This window comes from Physeter macrocephalus, chromosome 21 (genome assembly GCF_002837175.3).
Source record: "Physeter macrocephalus isolate SW-GA chromosome 21, ASM283717v5, whole genome shotgun sequence".
NCBI lineage: Eukaryota > Metazoa > Chordata > Mammalia > Artiodactyla > Physeteridae > Physeter > Physeter macrocephalus.
The window spans coordinates 117,657,998-117,682,221 of NC_041234.1; the positions used below are offsets into that span (position 1 = coordinate 117,657,998).

General features: G+C 38.6%; 1 long non-coding RNA gene across 4 annotated transcripts in view; it reads left to right on the forward strand.

Annotated features, from left to right (window-relative positions):
- LOC114484680 (uncharacterized) overlaps positions 1 to 24,224 on the forward strand; it is a 137,934-nt gene that overhangs the window by 91,105 nt on the left and 22,605 nt on the right. For 2 of the 4 annotated variants that reach the window (XR_008616341.1, XR_008616343.1), the window contains one exon: positions 2,295 to 2,498. The exons of 1 other annotated variant lie outside the window; for it this stretch is intronic. This is a non-coding gene — a long non-coding RNA (uncharacterized lncRNA). The remainder of the gene's footprint in view (positions 1 to 2,294; positions 2,499 to 24,224) is intronic. One more of the 4 variants, XR_003677851.2, reaches the window with a different exon arrangement.

A 24,224-nucleotide genomic window follows, 5' to 3' on the forward strand; every position in this document is an offset into this window, starting at 1 on the left:
GGTGGCAGGCATCTGCCTCGGGAAGGGAGATGCCTGGGTCCACTTCCCTGCCCTCTGATAAGGCACAGCATGTCAGGCCAGCAGCTAGAAGAAGGATGAAACCAAACAGTTGTCAGGCCCGAGCACACACATGTGACACAAGTCATGGGGTAGGGTTCCCAGGTGCCTGTAAGGGTCTACACTTGCCTCATGAGTGCCTTCCCAGGCCCTAGAGAGTGTCCTTTGGGCCTACTCCACATCTAGGTGACCCTGTCTTCCTCCTTATAGCTAACTTTCTTGAGTCCGGCTTTGTGTTCATCTCTTCTGGCCAGCTCAAGGCACCTTCCAGGGCTGGGGCATGCAATACAAATTGTGCAATTTTGGTGATTCTGCATATGAATTAAATGCTCTGGTATTTTTGTTTAAAACTGGTATTGTACAATGTAAAGATGAACGGTAAGATACATGTTACTAATTGGAATTTTTACTTTTTCTTGACTTAGAATAATATTGAGTAGCAAATAGAAAATACCAGGACACGTTGAATGAAAGGCTGCAGAAGAAAGGAAACATCTGTACGTTGTAGTACCTCAGTGACACTTTTACCCTGCTCTTTGAACAAGGAGCCCCACGTTTGCATTTTGCACTGGGCCCCACAAATGATGTATTTGGTCTTGCCTGGTTGTATATTTAAAACCTACGGGTGCATCCAACTTAATTGATACTGGATAGGGCTCCAGGCATCTGTATTTTCAGAGGTACCTCAGAGAGTCTGTCATAGAAAGAGATTACAAATAAGCAAGGAGGGAAAGCTAGAATAAACTCTGTGGTACTAGATTAGAATCAGAGATATCCATATAAAAATGTAAGCTTATCTATATCCATATATAAATATATACATGTAAAGGTAAGTAGATGCAGGCATTAATATTTATATGTGTGTATACATGGATTATTTTACATGCCTGTCTTCCCTCGCTCTCTCTACTGGCAGGGCCTAAAAGCAGCGACATTCAAATAGAACTGAGCTTACCTAGAACCACATCTTGTTTTCTAAATACCATTCTCAAAAAAAAAGAACTAGGCCTAGTAATAATTTTGGAGGGCAAGATATTTGCATAGCTTCAAATTGTCACCCCCCCCCAAATATTTATTAATTGCTCTGGAGGTTTCAACATGTGTCCACAAACTCTTTGATATTCCTCCCTACAGGTGGTGGAGATTAATTCCCTTCCATTGAGTGTGGGCTGGACTTAGTAATTCAGTTCTAATAAAGTATGGAAAGGGACAGATAGTAGTTTTACTATTTACTATTTATATTTTCTAGTTAATATATAAGTAAGTTGAAAGTGAAAGCAGAAAAAGATATACTATGCAAATATTATTCAAAGGAAAGTGGGAATGGCTATATTACTATCAGATAAAGTAGACTTCAGAGCAAAGAAAATGACTCCCTTGCTCTTTTTCCCGCCTTCTCTGGTTCTAACTGAGATTTTCTGTGATTCCATTTCATCTCCTCTCTTAGAATATCAATTATACTTCTTTAAAACTTTTTAGTGGTTGCCCTGGAGTTTGCAATATACATTTTTAACTGAGTTCATCTTCAAATAACACTTTAAATGTAATGCAGGCACCTTATAACAGAGTATTATTAAATCTTCCTTTCCATCTCTTGTGACGTTGTTGTAATTTACTTCACTTATTCATATGCTATAATCAATCAGTATATTGTTACTATTTTTTACTTTAAACAGTTATCTTTAAACCAGTTAAGAATCAGAAAAATAAAAGATTTTACCGTACCTTCATGTATTCCTTCTGACACTCTTCCTTTCTTTATGAAGATCCAAGTTTCTGACCTCTGTCGTCATTTTCCTTTCCCCTGAAGAACTTCTTTTAACATTTTGCCCAGGACAAGTCTTCTTTTATTTCCCTCCATTTTTGTTTTTTCTGAGAAAGACTTCGTTTCATTTCTATAGGATAATTTTGCCAGTTATAGAATCTGGATTGGTGTTTTTATTCTTTCAACACTTTAAATATTTCATTCCACTCTCTTCTTGTTTGCATGGTTTCTGACAAGAAGTCTGATATAATTCTTATGCTTGTTCCCTTGTTAAGGTGTTCCCCCCACTCTGTCTTCCTTAAAGTTGTTGTCTTTGTATGTGGTTTTCTAAAGTTGGCTAGAGGGAGGCTGGAGCGGGAGGAATGCCGTTCCCCAGTTAGGATAAGGTGTGGCAAAGTCTTTTTCCTTGTAGAGTTATGGAGAAGGCTCTAGGCATATTTCACAATGATTCTTCTTTCCCTCCCCCTGCCAGATTCACAAGAGGATCTTATTGACATCTTTATTGTGAGAATTTGGTGGATTTCCTGAAATTTGGGGGGGGGGGGGCTCCCCTGTGCCTTCAGTCCTCAGAAGCTTCTCACTCTTACAGTCGTCCACATTCTTCCTCCAGCAATTTGTCAAAATTACCAGTTTTGGTGCTCCTACCAGTTTATGATTCCAGAGCCTTCTTTTCCAGGTAAGTAAATTACAGCCGTATCTCTCTGGATGTTCCTAAATCTTTAGATTTTGGGGTGGTGGTTTGCCCTGCAACCTCGATTCTCTGATGGGTCCAAGAAAAGTCATTGATATTTTTGGTTTGCCCAGTTTTCTTGAAAGGATGGGAGTGATCACTTCCAAGTTCTTATCAGAAGACTATTTCAAAATGTATATGAAAAGGCACAGGTCCTAGAATAGCTAAACAATTTTGAAAAAGAAGAAGGAAGAGGAAGGAATCAGTCTACCTGGTTTCAAGATATTATACAGTTACATTAATCAAGAAAGTGGGGTTTCGCAGAGGGATAAGCACACACATCAGTGGAGCAGAATAGAGAACCCAGAAGTAAACCCACACAAATATGTTCAACTGATTTTTGACAAAGTTGCAAAAACAAGTCAATGGAGGAAGGGATAGCCTTTTTAATCAATGGTATGGGAGCAACTGAACATCCATAGGCCAGAAAAAAGAACCTTAACCTAAACTTCACACCTTATGCAGACACTATCCAAAAATGGATCATGTAAGTTTGCAAAATGTAAACTATAAATCTTCAGAAAACAGACATAGGAGAAAATCTTTTGGATCTAGGGCCAGGCAAAGAGTTCTTAGACTTGACACCAAAAGCATGATCCATATAAAGAAAAAAAAAATGGTAAATTGGAACTCACCAAAGTTAAACACGTTTGCTCTGTGAAAGACCCTCTTAAAGAGGATGAAAATACAAGCTATAGACTGGGACAGAATATCAGTAAGCCACATATTCGACAAAGAATAAAGAACTCTCCAAACTAAACAGAATAAAGAACAATCCAATTGGAAAATAAGCAAAAAATGGCAACGGGCATTTTACTAAAGAAGATATGTAGATGACAGATAGACGCTTGAAAAGATGTTTAACATCACTAGCCATTACAGAAATGCAAATTAATACCATTATTTGATATCACTATATGTCTATTCAAACAGCTAAAATTAAAATAGCGATAATACCAAATGCTGGTGAGGATATGAAGAAACTAGATCTCTTATACATTGCTGGTGGGAAAGTAAAAATAATACAGCCACTCTGGAAAGTAGTTTAGTGGTTTCTTACAAGACTAAGTATAAACTTACCATACAACTCAGCAGTCACACTCCTGGGCATGTATCCCAGAGAAATGAAAACTTCCATCCATACAAAAACCTGTACATGAATGTTCATAGCAGAGCTATTTGCAATAATGAAAAGGTGACAATAACCCAAATGTCCCTCAATATGTGAGTGGTTAAACAAACTATGGTACATCCATTCCATGGAATACTACTCAGCAATAAAAAGAGTAAACTTCAGATACACACAACAACTTGGATGGATATCATAGGCATTATGCTGAGTAGAAAAAGTCAGTCTCAGAAGGTCACATACTGATTGATTACGTTTATATAATATTCTCTAAAATGATAAAATTTAAAAACTGGAGAACAGATCGGTGGTGTCCAGGGGTTAGATATGTTGGGAGGAGGGTTGTGACTATAAAGAGGTAGCATGAGGAAGATCTTTGTGGTAATAGAATTGTTCTGTTTCTGATTGTAGAAATTGTTCGGACTGTAGTGGTATTTACAAGAATATACACATGTACCATTGAGGGAAGCTGGGTAAAGGGTACACAGAACTTCTCTGTATCACCTTTTCAACTTCATGTGAATCTACAACTATATCAACATAATAGTTTTTTTAAAATAGTAGCTTTACAGTGGAGAAAACTGGAAGAAATCCCCTTAACCAAGTCATCAAGGCTGACATCACCAGTATGTCATATTGATACCATGTACTTCCTGATACTATGTGATGAGAAAGGTACTTCACTTCTGTGCTCTCCTTTCCCAAGATACATAATCCCAATGTAATCATGAGAAAACATCAGACAAACCCGAACTGGGGGACATTCTACAAAGTACATGATAATCTTTAAAATTGTCAAGGTCGTGAAACACAAGGAAACCTTGAGACATTGCCATGAATTGGAGGCAACTAGGAAGATAGGATGACTAAATGCAGCATACTATTCTGGATTCAATCCTGGAACAGAAAAAGGACCTTAGTGGAAAGATTTGTGAGGCACATTATACAGAATAACTGCTCAGTGCTCTGCAAGATCATGAAAGATGTGGAAGGACTGATAAACTGTCCTACATTGGAGGAAACGAAAGAGATATGACAACTAAATGCAACATGGTATCCGGAATTTGATCCTGGAACAGAAAGTGGACATGACTGGAAAAACTAGTGAAATCCAAATAAAATCTATAGTTTAGTTAATAGTATTGTACCTAGGTTAATTTCTTAGTTTTGATCACTGCACTATGGTTATGTAAAATTTTGATGTGAGAAATGCTAAATGAAATGTGTGTGGCAGCTGTCTGTGCTGTTTTTACAACTTTTCTGTAATTTTAACATTATTTCAAGATAAACTTAAAAACTAACACACGCACACGCACACGCACACGCACACACACACACACCCGAGATTCTAATGTGTAGTCGGGGCTGCCTCATGGGTTTCCACTGGGTTCCATCAAAATTGCCCTCTGCTCTGGAGGGATTTGTTCTCAACTGGCTGCTGGTCTAAATAGAATGAGGGAAAAATATTTCTACCACTATCCCAGTGGGAAACTCATTTCAAAGTTACTAGTATGGGTACTATCCTGTGTGCTCTAGCCAGGTGCCATTGTGTAGTAAGAATTTCCACCTCAGAGATTCATTCCTTTGTGTAAAGCATCATTACATCATCATTTTTCAAGCAGCACTTATGGATACTGGAACATAAATTCAATAAGAATTACGAGTCATGTGAATTGGTATATCAGGGCACTTTCTACACCACCACAGAACACTGGGCATCTGTGGAGGAGAGAGCTAAATTTGTCTAGAGTCCCCCACAATCCATTTTAACTCTCTAAACGGAGAAGGCCAGTCCTTGGTGGGAGGCAGGAGGCTGGCACTGTGTGTAGCTGGAGCCAGGTGATTCAAGACAGCGCTCAGAGCATGATTCTCAGGTCTTAGAGAACTGCCTGAGGTAGAGAGAGGGTGGACATCTTGGATAGGGAACTCCTGTTGCTATGACAGCTTCCAGGAGCACACTTGTCTCATCAGAATCTGGGGCTTATTCAGTTGGCTCCGCCCTCTCCTGGAGTGCTCTGTTTCTTAAAAGGGCCCTGCCCTTTATTTTGCTAGGATTAGTCATTATGGGTTGGTGAATTGCCCTTTCCCCGCCTCCACCCCAGCTTTTCATCTGCACCCTAGAAGGGAGGGCTTGTGTCTCTGGGCCTGCTGAGAGTCCTCCAAGGGAGCTGAGCTGAGAGAAAATTAAGAACAGCTGGGGGTAGACACAATGACATCATGTGCCTCTAGCATAAAAAGCAGCTCACAAACTCTGATTCAAGGAGAGAAAAATAATGGGAACTGGAGAAAGGGGCTGAGCCTTGGGAACTATGCAAAGGCTGATTACTGGGGAAGACAAGAGAGATTAAGCTGGGAGCACAAGAGCTAGCTGAACTATTGGAACTCTTAGTATTTAGCACTTGGAGTCTATAGATTTAGCAGCTAAAACTAAATGGGAACAGATGGGTGAAAGCTGTGAAAATGCCCTGAGGTAGTCTATAGCCAGGAGTAAGATTAATAAAGGAAATGGTTAGAAAAACTGAGCTTTATTGCAGAGTAAGTTGCAAACTGGACTCTTTGCATATAGACCTTCCTCTTTTCTCGATTATTCTATAGGAGGTTGCATGGTTTACACATAAAAGTAAATTTATTGGTGTGCATGTATCTTTTCAAATTAGTGTTTTTGTTTTGTTTGAATAAATACCCAGGAGTGGAACTGCTGAGTCATATGGTAACTCTATTTTTAGTTTTTCTGAGAAACTTCCATACTGTTTTCCACAGCGGCTGCACCAATTTACAGTCCCACCAACAGTGTACGAGGGTTCCCTTTTCTCCATATCCTCGCCAACATTTGTTATTTGTGTTCTTTTTGATAATAGCCATTCTGACAGGTGTGAGGTGATATCTCATCATGGTTTTGATTTGCATTTCCCTGATGATTAACGATGTTGAGCATCTTTTTATGTGCCTGTTGGCCATCTGCATATAGCAGTATTATTTACAATAGCCAGGACATGGAAGCAAACTAAGTGTCCATCAACAGATGAATGGATAAAGAAGATGTGGCACATATATACAATGGAATATTACTCAGCCATAAAAAGAGTGGAATTTTGCCATTTGCAACAACATGGATGGACTTGGAGGGTATTATGGTAAGTGAAATAAGTTAGAGAAAGACAAATACTGTATGGTATCTCTTATATGTGGAATCTAAAATACACAACAAACTAGTGAATGTAACAAAAATGAAGCAGAGTCACAGACATAGAGAGCAAACTAGTAGTTACCAGTGCGGAGGGGAGACGGGCAATGGATGGGGCAGTGAGAGGTACATTTAGGTGTAAGATGGGCTCAGGGATGTATTGTACACCACGGGGAATATAGCCAATATTGTGTAATAACTGTAAGTGGAAAGTAACCTGTAAAATTGTATAAAAAGTAAAAAAAAAATTCTTTTAAATAGCTTCACAACTGATTATTATAGTGTTTCTAATTCTCATATTTACATGATTCAAACATTTCCAAACACAGATTTAAGGGCACAAGGTGGGTGTGGAGTGTTGGATCAATAGTTTGGAATAAAAAGAACTGTCTTTTGGTTGTCTTTTTACAAAAGTAAATTTATGTACTTTTTTTTTTTCTAAAGTAGTGGGTTCCTCTACATAAAATACTGATGTTTCTTTGGAATGGTATATCCGTATGAAACTGAATGATAGACTTGTACAGTTTGAAGGGACCTTAGAGATGATGTAGTTCAACCCTCATTTTACAAATGAAGAAATTGAAGCCTAGACAGTTAGGTGATGTGTCCAAGATCACACAGCTATTATGTGACAGAATTGTGGTTGGAGCTTAGGTCTACTAATTCCCAGGAAAGTGCTATTTTCACCCCCACTTTCTTTACTTAGTGTAGCCATGCCCAAAGAGAGTCCAAACTTCTGTCAGTGGTTATCATAGGTGAAAAGCAGAGCCCCTCAGATGAATTCTGCCTCTACTGTATTTTCTCAGAAACCTTAATGTATTAAGCACGATGTGGAAAAGTTTGTTTCTTTGGATGGGTGAATAAACCCCTGGAAGGATGAATGTATAACCTAAACCTAACAGAATGAGAGTGGAGTCACTAACATTAATCTGAGAAATCTGATTGAAACTTATAACAAAGGTGGTCTGCCCAATCAAAAAAAAAATTGCTGTGGTAACCTTAGGAGTTACTGAGCATTGATCCTCTTAAGTAACATAACTTACGAGTGCAACTATTCCAAAAGAAAGACAACAAACTTAACAGACCTTACCAGACAAAGCGAACTTAATAAACTAGTCAAAACAATAATTGAAAACAAACTAGTGTATCATTGAAGAGCTAAGGGAGCGTATTGGGAACATGAAGCAAAAATAAACAGTTACAAAGAAGAATCATCTAGAAATATCAGCTATGAAAAATATGAGTTGAAATAAAGAACTTGATGGTGGGGGGGAGGTTAATAACAAGATGGGTACAAATGAAGAATACATTAATGAGCTAAAATAATAATTGAAAAATACGAAAAAAAAAATCCTTCAGAAACACGGAAGATGTAGAAGATGGAAAGAGAAGTGTCACGTCAGTTTAATAAGAACCCAAGAATGAGAGAAAAAAGAACTGGAGAGGAGTTAAGCATTTGAAGAAATACAGACCAAGAATTCCCCAGTCTTAGTGGAATATGGATGACTTCAGTTTGAAAAGATTCAGAGTCTGCTAAACAGGATATATAAGGTAAACCTATATCTAGATACATACTAGTAAATTTTTTTAAATATCAGAGACAGAGAGAAGGGACTTCCCTAGTGGTGCAGTGGTTGAGAATCCACCTGCCAGTGCAGGGGACGTGGGTTCAATCCCTGGTCTAGGAAGATCCCACATGCTGCAGAGCAACTAAGCCCGAGCGCCACAGCTACTGAGCCTGCGCTCTAGAGCCCACGAGCCACAACTACTGAGCCCACATACCACAACTGCTGAAGCCTGTGTGCCTAGAGCCCATGCTCCGCAACAAGAGAAGCCACCTCAATAAGCCCTCACACCACAACTAGAGAAAGCCCGTGCCCAGCAACAAAGACCCAACATGGCCAAAAATAAGTAAATAAGTAAATTTATTTAAAAAAAAAAAAAAGACAAAGAGAAGACTTCCTAGCAAGAAAAAGCAGATCATCTACAAAGGAACAAAATCATACTGATGTCTCAGTACTCAAAATACAAGAAGACAGGGGAGTGTTAATTTTCAAAGTATTGAGGGGAAAGAACTTGGAACCTAGAATTTTATACCCAGCTAAATATTATTTAAATGTAAGAATGAAATATTGTGAGGCATTCAGGGCCTCAGAAAGTTTACCCCACAAAGACTCTCTTTGAAATAAGTCCAATAAGACAGTACCTATAATAAATATAAATGGGCAGACTTGCCCAAAACCCTCTCACAAAGTTCCCTTTAATTTCTCAGATCCATCAACACTCCTCTTACTTTGGTCACATCTCCAGGATTGAGTTTATTTGAAGGGAGCCAGTGTCTGAGGCTTGTGGGCTGTTTTGTAGGATCCTCAAGTGGCTCATTTCTGCTTTTGTTACAGTCTTTTCTTCCCTGTTAAACTTGCAAATTACCAAGGACACAACATTATTCATTTCTGTATTTCCAGTAGTACTTGTCACAGGGCTCTGTATATGGTAGGTATTCATTAAATGTCTATGCCAGGAAGGAAGGGAGAAGAGAGGGAGGGAGAGAATTTTGAGGCTGGAACATGAAGCTGGGGTTGTTTCTATTCAAGAGAATAGCTGTTCTGTCCCATTTTTGTGACATCCTAATGTGTGTCAATATATTGCAGTGCTGTGGACCATGTTTCCCGTGTTAAGTCTGACTGTGAAAGACTCAAAGATAATTGAGCATTATTCATTTCACTAACAAAATATTAAAGGCAACCTGCTTCCTTTGACTCCACTTGAATTGACCATTTACTTAGTTTTCCATGACCCTCAAACTCCCTCTGAGCCATTAACGATGGAGAGTGATATACTCGCACGCCAGGAAACATTCCCAAGTCAGGAATAAGAAGGGAAAATAACCCACAAAGCTTTGTCTGGTCTGGAATCTGTCAGTGCATCTCCACGGAGCTGGTGGAGATCTCTCTTCCTCCCTCTTCAGGGAGGCAGTTCTTTTTGCTCATCTGTGACTGTATGACGAGTGCCCACTGAGGCCATATGGGTAATGCACACCTGTCGGCATCCAAACCCTAAGAACTCAGCATGGACTCAGATACCTTTAACTTTCAGGGAAGAGTTGGGTGAGTGTTTTTCACACTTTTCTTTCCCTTGGCATTACTTGCTGGTGTTTGGAGGCAGGCAGAGCAAAAGATACCAGGGCTGAGAGGGGCATCAGAGTTATTCCTTTATTCCTTCCAATAGGCAAATGTCATCTTTCCCACCGACCGAGAAAGCATTTGCATATGTTTGCTTGTGAACTGTTTTTCAAGCTCTCCATAGTTAACAAACCCCAAAGAAAGGGATCTGGACAGACAGAAAATGACAGTAGCAGGCCCCCAAAACACATATATGACACATGCACATCTTGGAGGCCAACGTTGTCATTGGCAGCAAATGTCAGCAGAGTTCCTCCCCACCATCCTCTGCTCTGTGCTTTCTTACCCCTGATTCAGTTCTTGGTCATGTTGAGTTGAGGTTGTTAGCAGAAAGTTGGCACCTGGAATTAATCGAGTTATTGTTCAGATAGAATTTCTACAGGCAGAGGCATTCCAGGAGGCAAGAACAGCTTGAGTAAAAGTAACAAGGTGAGAATCATAGGATCCATTTAGGACTTGTAGTAGTCTCCATGTATTGAGTCATTACTTTGTGCCATGCGTAACGTTAAGTGCTTTGCATGCATTCTCTTGTTTAATTGCCACTCACGGCAATCACATTAGTTACAGACAGTATCATCCCTACTGTACAAGTCAGGAGACTTAGGCTTACAGCAATTAAGTAACTTGGTCACCAGCTAAGAGATGGCAGAACAGGAATTCAGACCAGGTCTGTTGGGCTCCAAAGCCTAAGTTCTTTTTTCCTTTTCTCCCTCCCTCCCTCCTTTCCTTCCTTCCTTTTTCAAGTTTTATTGAGATATAATTGGTATATAACATTGTATTGATTTAAGGTGTACAACATGGTGATTCAATATATGTATATACTGCAAAATGATTACCAGAATAAGTTTAGTTAACATCCCTCACTTCACCACTAAGCTCTGTGCCTCAGAAATAAACACGTGACTGGAGAGAAAGGTTAGGGCCATGCTGTGGAGAGCTTTAGATGTTAAGTGAAGGATCCTGAACTTAAGATGGCAGATTGTAAAGTTAAAGGGAAAGGGAGTTTTCGGTAACAAGAAATGAATGGTCAGTAAGGGATCAACAGATAAGGGACCAATGAACAGCTTCCAAACCTCACTTCTTTCCTCATTTGTTCTTACCCTTCCTGGGAGGGGAATGGGCTAAGTAGGAAAGGAACCTCTCTGTTCCTCTTAGGGCTCTTGTGTAGAATTTCCTTTTTAAAAAATTTTTATTTTTGGTCCTTTCGTTCTGCCCCAATTTTTGCCACTGCATATAGTCTTACCGCTGAGAAAGGAGGGTCAGAATTTGAACTTCTTTGTCTAACTGGAAGATTGGACTGCTTAAATTTCTTTTTTTTTTTTTTTGGCTGCACCACGTGGCTTGTGGGATCTTAGTTCCCCGACCAGGGATCAAACCTGGGCCCTTGGCAGTGAAAGCGTGGAGTCCTAACCACTGGACCACCAAGGAGTTCCTTGGAGTGCTTAAATTTCAGTTCCAGTTGTGTTACATTGGATAACTGAAGCCCCTCTTATCTTTTTTTAATTAATTCTTAAGATGAGTTTGGGTGTTTTATGTAATTTATCCTCAGTCATAAAAAGAGGATTCATTAATTGCCCATGGATATAATCTTCCTTTTCACTCTCATCCAGAAACTAGAAGGGCCTCCTGCCCTCACTTGGTTCTTAGTTACCTCTTTTACCCACCTTGCTTTGGGATCCTAAAGGAGCAAGGTCTTGAGGTCTTTAGACCTTCCAAACTGCAGTCCAATTCTTGACCTTCCACATGAAAGATAACCTGAGGAACCCTTAATGAATTTGGTGCTGGCTCAGGCAGAAACTTAAAAAAAGATTTTATTTTGAAATAATTTTAGACTTCCAAAAACTTCCAAAAATAGTACGTAGAGTTCACTTCATCCAGCTTCACCAAATGTTAACACCTTATATAATCATAGTAAAACTTCAAAACCAGGAAGTTAACATTAATAAAATATTATTAACTAACTTACAGACCTTATTCAAATTTCACCAGTCCTTTTTCTGTTTGGGGATCTAATCCATTATCCCACTCTAATCTGGGAAGAGTTCCTCAGTCTTTCTTTGTCTTTCATGCCCTTGACACTTTTGAAAAGCACTCATCAGTTATTTCATAGATTGCTCTTCAATTTGGGTTTGTCTGATGTTATCTTATGATTATATTGAGTTGATGCTTTTCTGGCCAGCATACCACAGAAGTATGTGTGCCCTTCTCAGTGCATCGTATCTGGAGGTTCGTGATATCTATGGTATTGGTAATATTAACTTTGATCATTTGGTTAAGGGGGTGTCTGCCTGGTTTCTCCATCCTAAAGTTACTGTTTTTCCCTTTGTAACTAGTAAGAATCTTGTGGAGAGATACTTTGAGGCTATGCAGATATCCTTTTTATCATTATGCTCTTGCCCACTAATTTTTGCATCTCTCCTCTTTCTTAAACACCATGAGTTCACACTGATATCTCTAATTCCAACCTAACAGCACAGGGCTCATCCTAACCTCCCCCTTTCCCTTATTTTTTTAAAAATTTTTATTGGAGTATAGTTGCTTTACAATGTTGTGTTAGTTTCTGCTGTACAGCAAAGTGAATCAGCTATACGTATACATATATCCCCTCTTTTTTAGATTCTCTTCCCATATAGGTCACCAGAGAGTACTGAGTAGAGTTCCCTGTGCTATACAGTAGGTTCTCATTAGTTATCTAGTTTATACATAGTAGTGTCTATATATCAATCCCAATCTCCCAACTCATCCCACCCCACCCTTCCCCCTTGGTATCCATACGTGTGTTCTCTACATCTGTGTCTCTGTTTCTACTTTGCAAATAAGTTCATCTGTACCATTTTTCTAGATTCCACATATAAGCCATATTATACAATATTTATTTTTCTCTTTCTGAGTTACTTCACTCTGTATGACAGTCTCTAGGTCCATCTGCGTCTCTGCAAATGGCACTATTTCGTTCCTTTTTATGGCTGAGTAGTATTCCATTGTCTATATGTACCACATCTTCTTTATGCATTCCTCTGTCAATGGACATTTAGGTTGCTTCCATGACCTGGCTATTGTAAATAGTGCTGCAATCAACATTGCGGTGCATGTGTCTTTTTGAATTATGGTTTTCTCCGGGTATATGCCCAGGAGTGGGATTGCTGGGTCATATGGTAGTTCTATTTTTAGTTTTTTGAGGAACCTCCTTACTGTTCTCCATAGTGACTGCACCAATTTACATTCCCACCGACAGTGTAGGAGGGTTCTCTTTTCTCCATATCCTCTCGAGCATTTATTGTTTGTAGAATTTTTGATAATGGCCATTCTGAGCGGTGTGAGGTGATCCCTCATTGTAGTTTTGATTTGCATTTCTCTAATAATTAGTGATGTTGAACATCTTTTCATGTGCCTCTTGGCCATCTGTATGTCTTCTTTGGAGAAATGTCTCTTTAGGTCTTCCACCCATTTTTTCATTGGGTTATTTATAGTACAAAGCTACAGTAATCAAGACTGTATGGTACTGGCACAAAAACAGAAATACAGATCAATGGAGCAGGATAGAAAGCCCAGAGAGAAACTCACACACCTATGGTCACCTAATCTATGACAAAGGAGGCAAGAATATACACAGTGGAGAAAAGACAGCTTCTTCAATAAGTGGTGCTGGGAAAACTGGACAGGTACATGTAAAAGAATGAAATGAGAACACTCCCTAACACCATACACAAAAATAAACTCAAAATGGATTAAAGACCTAAATGTAAGGCCAGACACTATCAAACTCTTAGAGGAAAACATAGGCAGAACCCTCTATGACATAAATCACAGCAAGGTCCTTTTTGACCCGTCTCCTAGAGTAATGAAAATAAAAATAAAAATAAACGGGACCTCATTAAACCTAAAAGCTTTTGCACAGCAAAGGAAACCATAAACAAAATGAAAAGACAACCCTCAGAATGGGAGAAAATATTTGCAAACGAAGCAACCGACAAGGGATTAATCTCCAAAATATACAAACAGCTCATGCAGCTCAATATCCTTCCCTTATTTTTTAACTCCTCTCTCCAACAGTGAGAAAGCTGACACTCATTATCTAAAATACATTCACATATTTGATCAGCCCTAATATATAGTGTTCTCACCTCCCTTCTTTTCACCCTGTTCCTGCCTACCCCCCATAGGTAAGCAAGCTCATTCACTTCTGGTTTACCATTTCTGTATTTCTTTTTGTGCAAATGAGCAGATACCTGTAAATTTTCTTATATCCCATACTTTCCTACATGAAGGAGAACATATTATAGAAACTCTTTTACAATTTGCTTTTTCTCACTTATCCTGGAAATCACTCCATTTCAGTTCATAGAAATCCTTCTTATTCTTTTATTACAGCTGCATTGGAACTCCATGGTGTGGATATAGCATAGCTTATTCAAACATTCTTCTATGTATGGGCATTAGGGGTTTTTCAACATTTTGAAATAACAAACAATGCTGCAGTAAAAAACCTGGTATGTATGTATTTTTGTATTGTCAGAGGTGTAGCTTCATGGATAATTCTTAGAAGTAGGATTGCTGGGTCAAAAGGTAGATGCATGTTAGTTTTGTTTGTTAGCTATTGGCAAATTCTCCTCCATGAGAATTGTACCAATGCGCATTCCCATCAGCAATGGTTGAAAGTGCCTGTTTCTCTGCAGTCTCACAAATAAAATTGTTCTCATACTTTTAAATTTTCATCAATCTGATAGGTGAGAAATGGTACCTTGGTGTTGTTTTAATTTGCATTTCTCTAATTTTAAGTGAGTTGAAGCATCTTTTCATATGTTAAGGGATATATATTTGTGAATTATCTGTTCATGCCACACCCCCTTTTACTGCCAGGTTTTTGGTCCTTTGTCCCTCAATTGTTGAATTTTTTTCGTATTTTAGGAAACTAGCCTTTTGTGATATATGCTACAAATATTTTCTCCCAGTTTATCAATTTTCCTTTTACTTCATTTTTAGTGCTTTCTGTTGTGCAAAGATTATTTGCTTTTGTGCAGTCCAATCTGTCAGTCTTTTGTTTTCACTGGATTTTTAGTCATAGTTATAAAGCCTTTCCCTGCATCATAGATAAAGAGGAATTTACACATGTTTTCTTCTAGTACTTGTATGGTTTCATTTTTTACATTTAGGCCCCCCCCCCATTATTTTTAGTTTATTCTCATGTATGGTGTGAGGTATGGATCTTATTTTATAGTTTTCCAATATTCCCTGCACCGTTTATTTAAAAAGTGACGTTAAATGCCATCTTCATCACTGAGATTGATGATTTGAGATGCCAGTTTTATACTAAATTTCCATATATGCTTGAGTCTATTTCTCAATATCTCTTAAATAAGGTGATGTTTATACCCAGCCTCTCTCATTGCCTGGCATGTAGCAAGTGTCCTGCAACTAGGAATTTCCATAAGAAGCAGAATATGTAAGAACTCAAGAGCCAGAATATAGGGAAGGGACAGTCATTGTTAAATCTGATAGTCTGATGGTGGGAGCTTCAATACCATGCAGTTCAGGGCTTAATCCAGAATCTCTCTAGTCAGGAGACGGGGCCAGTAGCAGATGGTACTTTGGAGACTTTTGGGAAATTGAGGAAAGCTCACTTTTGGTATGCTTGGCCTGAGATTCCTGTAGTCTACCCAACTACTGTTGTTGGTTGGCTTTCTTTTCCTTTAACAACACACTGTCTTTTGGTACGTTGGGATCAGTATATCCTACAAATGGACCACTATGGGAGGATATTCAGTTCTGTGTTTGTTGTCTTTGGGAAAACTCATGATGCAGTAACTGCAAAGACATAGACTAGTCACTCCATTACCGAAACTCCCACCTCCACAACGCCATGTGTATCTCATGTTTTTTTATTTTCTATATTTATGATGCTTTGATATTGTGGACCCTTGTGGACCCAGGGCAGGACTGTCCCTACCAGAATTAGCTAATCTGGGATAAACAACTTACCTACAGCACATCTTTGATATGCAAACCAACTAATCTTGAGTCCATACCCCATCCTCCTCCTTTTGTCAGGCTTCCACAGTCCAGGACACTATCTCTCTGCCCTAAATCATCCCAGAGCCAGGCGCTAGACAACTAAGGACCACCCCTATAGCCCCAGGGCCTGCCAAAATTACTCAAACTATCCAATCCTAAAGCTGCCCTTCTTGCTTGACCTGTTTCTCCCATCCATCTCTTGGAAAACCACAGTAAAGGCTTTTGCCCATACTTTCCCCTCACTTCTTTTGCCTGCTGGCTGACCTTGGTGGTTCCCTGTGTGGCCCTGTGTGGTGTGCCATGTCCCCTTCTTGGGAACTGTGAGTAACAAACTATCTTTTCAATGGCAGTTGTCTCCTGATCTGTTGGCCTAGCTATACCGGAATAATAATAAAACCTACATTTTAAAACACCATAACAATGTAATCAACCAAACCCAGAGTGTGGGGAATTCTACAGAACAAATTGCTTAAATTTTTACTAATTTAATTAGTTTCAAATATGTGTTTGTTATTGTTGCAATTTTGCATTCTTTGCTTACTAGTGAGACTGAATTTCCCATACTTGTTTCGTAGTTCTGGTTCTTCCTGTGAAGAAGTAAATTGTCTCTTCTTGTCCTTTGACCATTTTATTCAGAATGTGTTTTAAAGCAAACTGGATCAAAATGATTCACAGATTTAAACGTAAAATATTAAACTTTTAGAGGAAGAAAATGTACAGATCTGGGATTTGGTGAAAAATTCTGAGACTTGATACCAAAGCCATGATCCATAAAACGAAACATTTATAAATTGTAACCCATCAAAATTAAACTTAAAAAATTAAAACAGAACAAAATTTAAAACTTTTGCTGTGTGAAAAACAATGCTAAGAAGACAAAAGACAAGCTACAGACTGGGAGAAAATATTTGCAAACTACATATCCAACAGAGGACTAGAATCTAGGATATATAAAGACCTCTCAGAACTCAACAGGAATAAAACAAATAATCCAGTTAGAAAATGGGCAAAATATGTGAAGAGACATTTCACTGAAGAGGATCCACAGATGGCAGATAAGCACATGAAAATACATTAAACATCGTTAGGTATCAGGGAATGCAAATTAAAACCATAATGAGATAACACACTCTTACCATTTGCTCATGCCAGGTTCCTGTTATATTATATTATGTTATATTACATTATATTATATCATATCATATTATATATTCACTCATAAAAAAACCATAATGAGATATCACTACCTACCTATTAGTATGGCTATAATAAAAAATAGTGATAACACCAAATGCTGATGAGGATATAGAGAAACTAGAATTCTCATGCATTGCTTGTGGGAATGTAAAATGATAGTCACTCTAGAAAAAAAGTATGACAATTTCTTATAAAACTAAATATGTAAGTAGTATATAACCTGGTAATTGTACTTGAGTATTTATCCCAGATAAATGAAAACTCATGCTCATGTAAAAATGTGTACACAAATATTCATAGTAGCTTTATTCATAATAACCCCAAACTGGAAACAACCCAAATGCCCTTCAGTGGGTGATGAATAAACAAACCATGGTGCATCCATACCATGGGATACTACTCAGCAACAACAAAAAAATGATTTACTGATATATACAAAATCCTTGATTGATGCTGAGGACTTGATGGTTAGTGAAGAAACCCAAGCTCAGAAGGTCAATACTGTATGATTCCAATTATGTAAGCTTCTTGAAATGACAGAATATACAGATGGAGGATAGATTAGTGGTTGCCAAGGGACAGGGTCAGGGATGAGGGGTATAAAGGAGTAGCATCAATGAGTGCCTCTGTGGTGATGCAACAATCTTTTATCTTAATTATGATTATGATTGCATGAGTCTGCACATGTGATTAAATTGCATAGAACCTCTCACACATGTGAGCACATATGAAAACTGGTAACCACTGAATAGCTCTGTGGTCTAGTTAACTGTATTTTACTACAATCATACAAAGTGTCACTACTGAGGAAAACTGGGGGAAGCAGTCAGTGGACTCTATGAACTATATTGCAGCCTCCTGCAAGTCTATAATTATTTCAGAAAAAAATTTAAAAAGCCACGCTAGATTTTTAACTGGAATAGCATTGAATTACACATTAACCTGGGGGTCACTGACACCTTCACAATATTAAGTATTCCCATGTTCACTTATTCATTGCCTTTAAAAAGTGTTTAAGTCATTTATCACTTTTATCAACCAAGATAGGACAAGGGAGTTTAATGTTAGCTTATTTCAAGTTTAGAGCAAAGAAACTTACTTTATTTTTAAGCATTTTACTCCAAATATTCTGCATGACATAAGAGTTTCTGGCTTTTTACAATCTTGAGAAAGAAAAATGGAGCTGGAGGAATCAGGCTTCCTGACTTCCGACTATACTACAAAGCTACAGTCATCAAAACAGTGTGGTACTGGCACAAAAACAGAAGTATAGATCAATGGAACAACATAGAAAGCCGAGAAATAAACTCACACACCTGTGGTCAATTTATCTATGACAAAGGAGGCAAGAATATACAATGGAGAAAAGACGGTCTCTTCAGTAAGTGGTGCTAGGAAAACTGAACAGCTACATGTAAAAAAAATGAAATTAGAACAGTCTTAAACACCATGCACAAAAGTAAACTCAAAATGGATTAAAGACCTAAATGTGAGACCGGATACTGTACAACTCTTAGAGGAAAACATAGGCAGGACACTCTTTGACATAAATCGCAGCAGAATCTTTTTTGATCTGTCCCCTAGAGTATTGGAAATAAAACAAAAATAAACAAATGGGACCTAATTAAGCTCAAAAGCTTTTGCACAGCAAAGGAAACCATAAACAAAATGAAAAGACCACCCATAGAATTATTTGCAAATGATGTGACCAACAAGGGATTAATCTCCGAAATTTACAAACAGCTCATGTGGCTCAGTATCAGAAGAACAAACAACCCAATCCAAAAAATGGGCAGAAGACCTAAATAGACATTTCTCCAAAAAAGACATACAGATGGCCAACAGGCGCATGGACAAATGCTCAACATCTCTAGTTATTAGAGAAATGCAAATCTAAACTACAATGAGGTATCGCCTCACACTGGTCAGAATGGCCAGCATTAAAAAGTCTACAAATAACAAATGCTGGAGAGGGTGTGGAGAAAAGGGAACCCTCCTGCACTGTTGGTGGGAATGTAAATTGGTGCAGCCACTATGGAGAACAGTGTGTGGAGGTTCCTTAAAAAACTAAAGATAGAGCTACCATATGATCCTGCAATCCCACTCCTGGGTATACATCTGGAGAAAAGCATAATTTGAAAAGATACGTGTACCCGTATGTTCATTGCAGCACTATTTACAATAGCCAAGACATGGAAGCGACCTAAATGTCCATCAACAGATGAATGGATAAAGAAGATGTGGTACATGTATACAGTGGACTATTACTCAGCCATTAAGAAGAATGAAGAATGCCATTTGCAGCAACATGGATGGACCTGGAGATTATCATACTAAGTGAAGTAAGTCAGACAGAGAAAGGCAAATATCATATGATATCACTTATATGTGGAATCTTAAAAAAAATGATACAAATGAACTTAGTTACAAAACAGAAAAAGACTCACTGACTTAGAGAATGAACTTATGGTTACCAGGCGGGGAAGGGGTTCGGGGGAAGGATAGATTGGGAGTTTGGAATTGACATGTACACGCTGCTATATTTAAAATAGATAACCAACAAGGACCTACTGTATAGGACAGGGAACTCTGCTCAATATTCTGTAATAACCTAAATGGGAAAAGAATTTGAAAAAGAACAGATACATGTATATGTATAACTGAATCACTTTGCGGTACACCTGAAACTAACACAGCATTGTAAATCAACTGTACTCCAATATAAAATAAAAATTTTAAATAAATAAAGAGAAGGAAAAAATTAACTGGCTTTTTAGATATTCCTCTTTCTAGTAATTTTTAGAGTGTGCACTCCAGATTACTACATATACCTGTAACTTTTCACAGTCTAAGTAAAGATAATATTATAATACTTTACATAAAATATAGAAACCTTCCAACATCAGAGGTCAATTTAGCCCTTCTCTGTCCTTTATTCTGTAGTTGTCCTATGTATTACATCTGCATATAGAGCCTACGAGACAACATCATCATTTTTGCTTCAAATAGTCATATGTATTTTAAGAAATTAAGAGGAACACAAATAGCTTTCGGTATTTAGCAAGATATTTGTCACTTCCATTTTTTAAAGGAGTAACTCATTTCCATCTGGTTAATTTCCCTTCAGTCTGATAAAGAACTTCCTTTTGTCAAGAGGTCAAGTAGTATCTAGGCAGCCGCTCAGTTGGCTTGTCACACTTACATAGATTCAGCTGGTAAAGAGACAACAAGTCCAGATGGATTCAGTTTATTACTTAGGCGACAAGAGCCAGATCAGTATGGCACTAGTACCCCATATCTCTAGTCCCACAGGATGATACTGAACCAGAGGGGCCAGGTGACAGGTGGCATGAACAATGGATTGCTCTGCCATTGAGGAGTCAACTTTAAACAACAGCAGATATTTTTAATAGCATGCAGCTAGCTGTACCCTGAGGAGGGGGTGGGGCATGGTGGAAAGTTCTGTGGTCAACTGACATTAGGGAGATGGATGAGAACAGCCCTGTGATAGATCCTCACCAGGCTGCTTATTTCCTTTGCTCCAGGAGGAATTGCAGAGTGTTCTTCCAAGACCCAGGTTAGACTGTGGTCACGCCTTGACTAAGTGGTCCATATAGAGCCAAAAATGTCATTGGGGCACCGTGTTGTGGAGCTGTTCTCCTACACCTTTAGTGCTTCTTGTAGTTCAGGTCTGCTGGCAAAGATTTTTTTTTTTTTTAACTTTTGTTTTATCTGAAAACGTCTTTGTTTTGCCTTTATTCTTGAAGAATATATTTGCTGAGTATAGAACTCTGGGTTGGCTTTTTTTTCCATCACTTTAAAGACGTTGCTCTTTTCTGGCCTCCTTTGTTTCAGATGTCATCCATATTTGAAACTTTTCCCCCTCTGTATATAAAGCATTGTTTTTCTCTGGCTGCTTTTATGATTTTCTAATTATGTTTGGTTTTCAGTGGTTTGACTGTGATATTCCCAGAGTTTTCTTTTCTACCTTCTTGGGGTTTGCTGAGCTTCTTGAATCTTTAAAGTTATGTCTTTCTCTTAATTGGGGGAAACAAGCCATTACACATTCATTATTTTTTTCTACCTCATTCTCCCCCACCTCTCCCTCTAGAACTGTAATTTCATGTATGTTAGACCTTTGGATATTGTTCCGTATGTGCTAGAGGCTCTGTTTGTGTTTTTGTTGCCTAAAATATTTTTCTCTCTGTTCTTAAGATTGGATATGTCTATTGTTCTATCTTAAGATTACTGAAACTTTGCCTCTTCCATTTCCATTCTGTTGTTAAGCCCATCCTGTGATGTTTTTAATTTTTTTTTCAGGTATTATATTTTTCCAATTTTGGAACTTTTATTTGGTTCTTTTTTTTTTTAATGGTTCCTATTTCTCTGATGTGATTTTCTATCTTTTCATTCATTGTGAGCATATTTTCTCTTACTCCCTTGAGCATAGTTATAATAATCACTTTAAAATTCTTTTTTGCTAATTCCAGCATCTGGGTCATTTCAGGTTTGTTTTCTGTTGATTGTTTTAGTGCTTGCAAATGGATCACAATTTCCTGGTTCTTTATATGTTGAATAACTTTGGATTGTAGCCTGGATATTTTCAGTGTTATCTTATGGGTACTCTGGATTCTGATTTATTCCTTCAAAAATATTGATTTTATTGTTTTGGTGGACAGTTGATGTAGTTAGATTTTAAACTCTAAACTTTGCTTCTTGGTGGTAGTTGAAATCTTAGTTCAGGGCTTTTATCTTTAGCTAAATCCTTTCCCACTTATGTGTGGCTCAGGAGTCAGCTGAGTTTGGGAGGGTCTATAGATAGAAATTGGAGCTCCCTCTGTCTCTGGCTCTCTTCTTTCCAGGATTCGCCCCTTACTTTCCAATGGTTGTGGTCCTGAGCTCTGTCCTATAGTTCTTCATACCAGCAAGATTGTTAATTTACTGTTGGTGTCTTATTCTTGGTGTCCTAGCCACTTAGCAGTTTTAGTTTGCCCTCAGTCTAAAAGCTGTAACAATGGGTAACTCACCTTGTGTCAACTCCCCTTCAGAATATACCTGCTTCTGTTCATCCTCCAGTCTCTTCATGTTGTGGTTTCTTTATATTTTTTTCCCAGAGTATATAGTTGCTCTCTACAGGAGGCTCAGGATCAAGGGGAGTTTGCTCAGCCACATCAGGAGAAGAAACTATGCTGCTCCATTTTGATTTCACTCTCGCCAATTTGTCCTTAATGTGGGATTCTGTCACAGAAGGGAGTCTTGTCAGGTCAGCTTTGAGAATGCATAGGCGCTAGATTCCTTCAGCTGCTTCAGTCCTTTTTGCCACAGGCCCCTTGCACTCACTTGGTATTAGAGAATGTACAACCCCTCCCAGTTTCACCTGCTATTCTCAATTGTCCCACCATACTTTCCAGGGAATACCCATTGGCTGTTTTTCCTAGTGAGATTCTGTTCCACTAGAGTTGTTGGCGATCTTGGGTTGTAATATGTAACTCTGAGGAGAAACTAAACCTTAAGCCTTGGCTGGTGCCCCTCAGTGAGTTTGAGAGGGAAGATATGCCTCCGGGGAGAAAACCTCTAGTGTTACAAATGGTGACTGGGCCTCGGCATGGCATTCCTCTCTTTTAAGAGAAGCCTTTCCCTGGTGGCGCAGTGGTTCAGAGTCCGCCTGCCGATGCAGGGGACACGGGTTCGTGCCCCGGTCCGGGAGGATCCCACGTGCCGCGGAGCGGCTGGGCCCGTGAGCCACGGCCGCGGAGCCTGTGCTCCGCAACAGGAGAGGCCACAGCAGTGAGAGGCCCGCGTACCAAAAAAAAAAAAAAAAACAACAACAAAAAAACAATAAATAAAATTTTCAAAAAAGAGAAGCCTCTCCCAGTTGTAGTCCTGGAGCTTTCAGGGTTACTGTTGTGTGGATGCAGGTAGGGAAGAACTCTTAAGGGACAGCCAATCGATATGCACATGTTACCTAGGACCCATCATTCCAGCCAGCCCTGAATTCCACCCCGAAGTTACCCTGCCACCCCTGGTAGGTACAGGTCTATGGCTAACATGCCTTCCAGTGGCAAAGGGGCAGAAAATGATCTTCTCAGGGCAAAGATAAGGAGAGAAAAAGGAGCACATTAAAAAAAAAGTTTCCCACCTTAACCTCTGTCCATTGTTCCTGTCCTTCGATGGCAGGCTGCCTTCCCACCCTCCACCCCCCACCCCAAGTCCTACCCAACTCAGCTCCCTGACCCATCCACCCTTTGTTTTCCTAGAGGTTTCCTCCCTGCTTTTATGCTACTTTTATAGAACCATTCATCTCTGGATTCTGTGATGTGTCCTGGGTTTGGTTCTGGCCAGTTTGTAATTTTGCAAGTTTAATAAGAACTGGGATAAGTACCTCTTTTTATTTAAAACAATGAAAATACCTAGAATTCTTTAGGTATATATTTCAGGACATTGGAACTGAACAATGAGAGATTGCTTCTGAACCCTAGAAGACCTTCGAGAATTTCAAATAATGAAGAATAATTGATCCTCAGCTTTGGGTGCTTCCCCAGTTCATTACAAGGACATAATATTACCATCCATGGTATAGATGTAAAATGTACCTTTACAGATGTATGTTCTAACAGTATAGGGGACGATTTTTATTTTCATAAAATGTCTCACCAATAGGCTAGAAAGTAGTGAATGACTTTTCCTGTGGCATTATTGACCAGACATAGGACTGTGGTTGCAATATTTGTTATCTAATAAAACTAACAATATCTGATTAATTTTTGTTCCTGTACTTATAGGCTTTGTTTATAATCTTATGAGGGTAAGTTATAATTTTTTTTACATTTATTTATTTTATTATTTATTTATTTATTTATTTTAACATCTTTATTGGAGTCTAATTGCTTTACAATGGTGTGTTACTTTCTGCTTTACAACAAAGTGAATCAGTTATATATATACATATGTTCCCATATCTCTTCCCT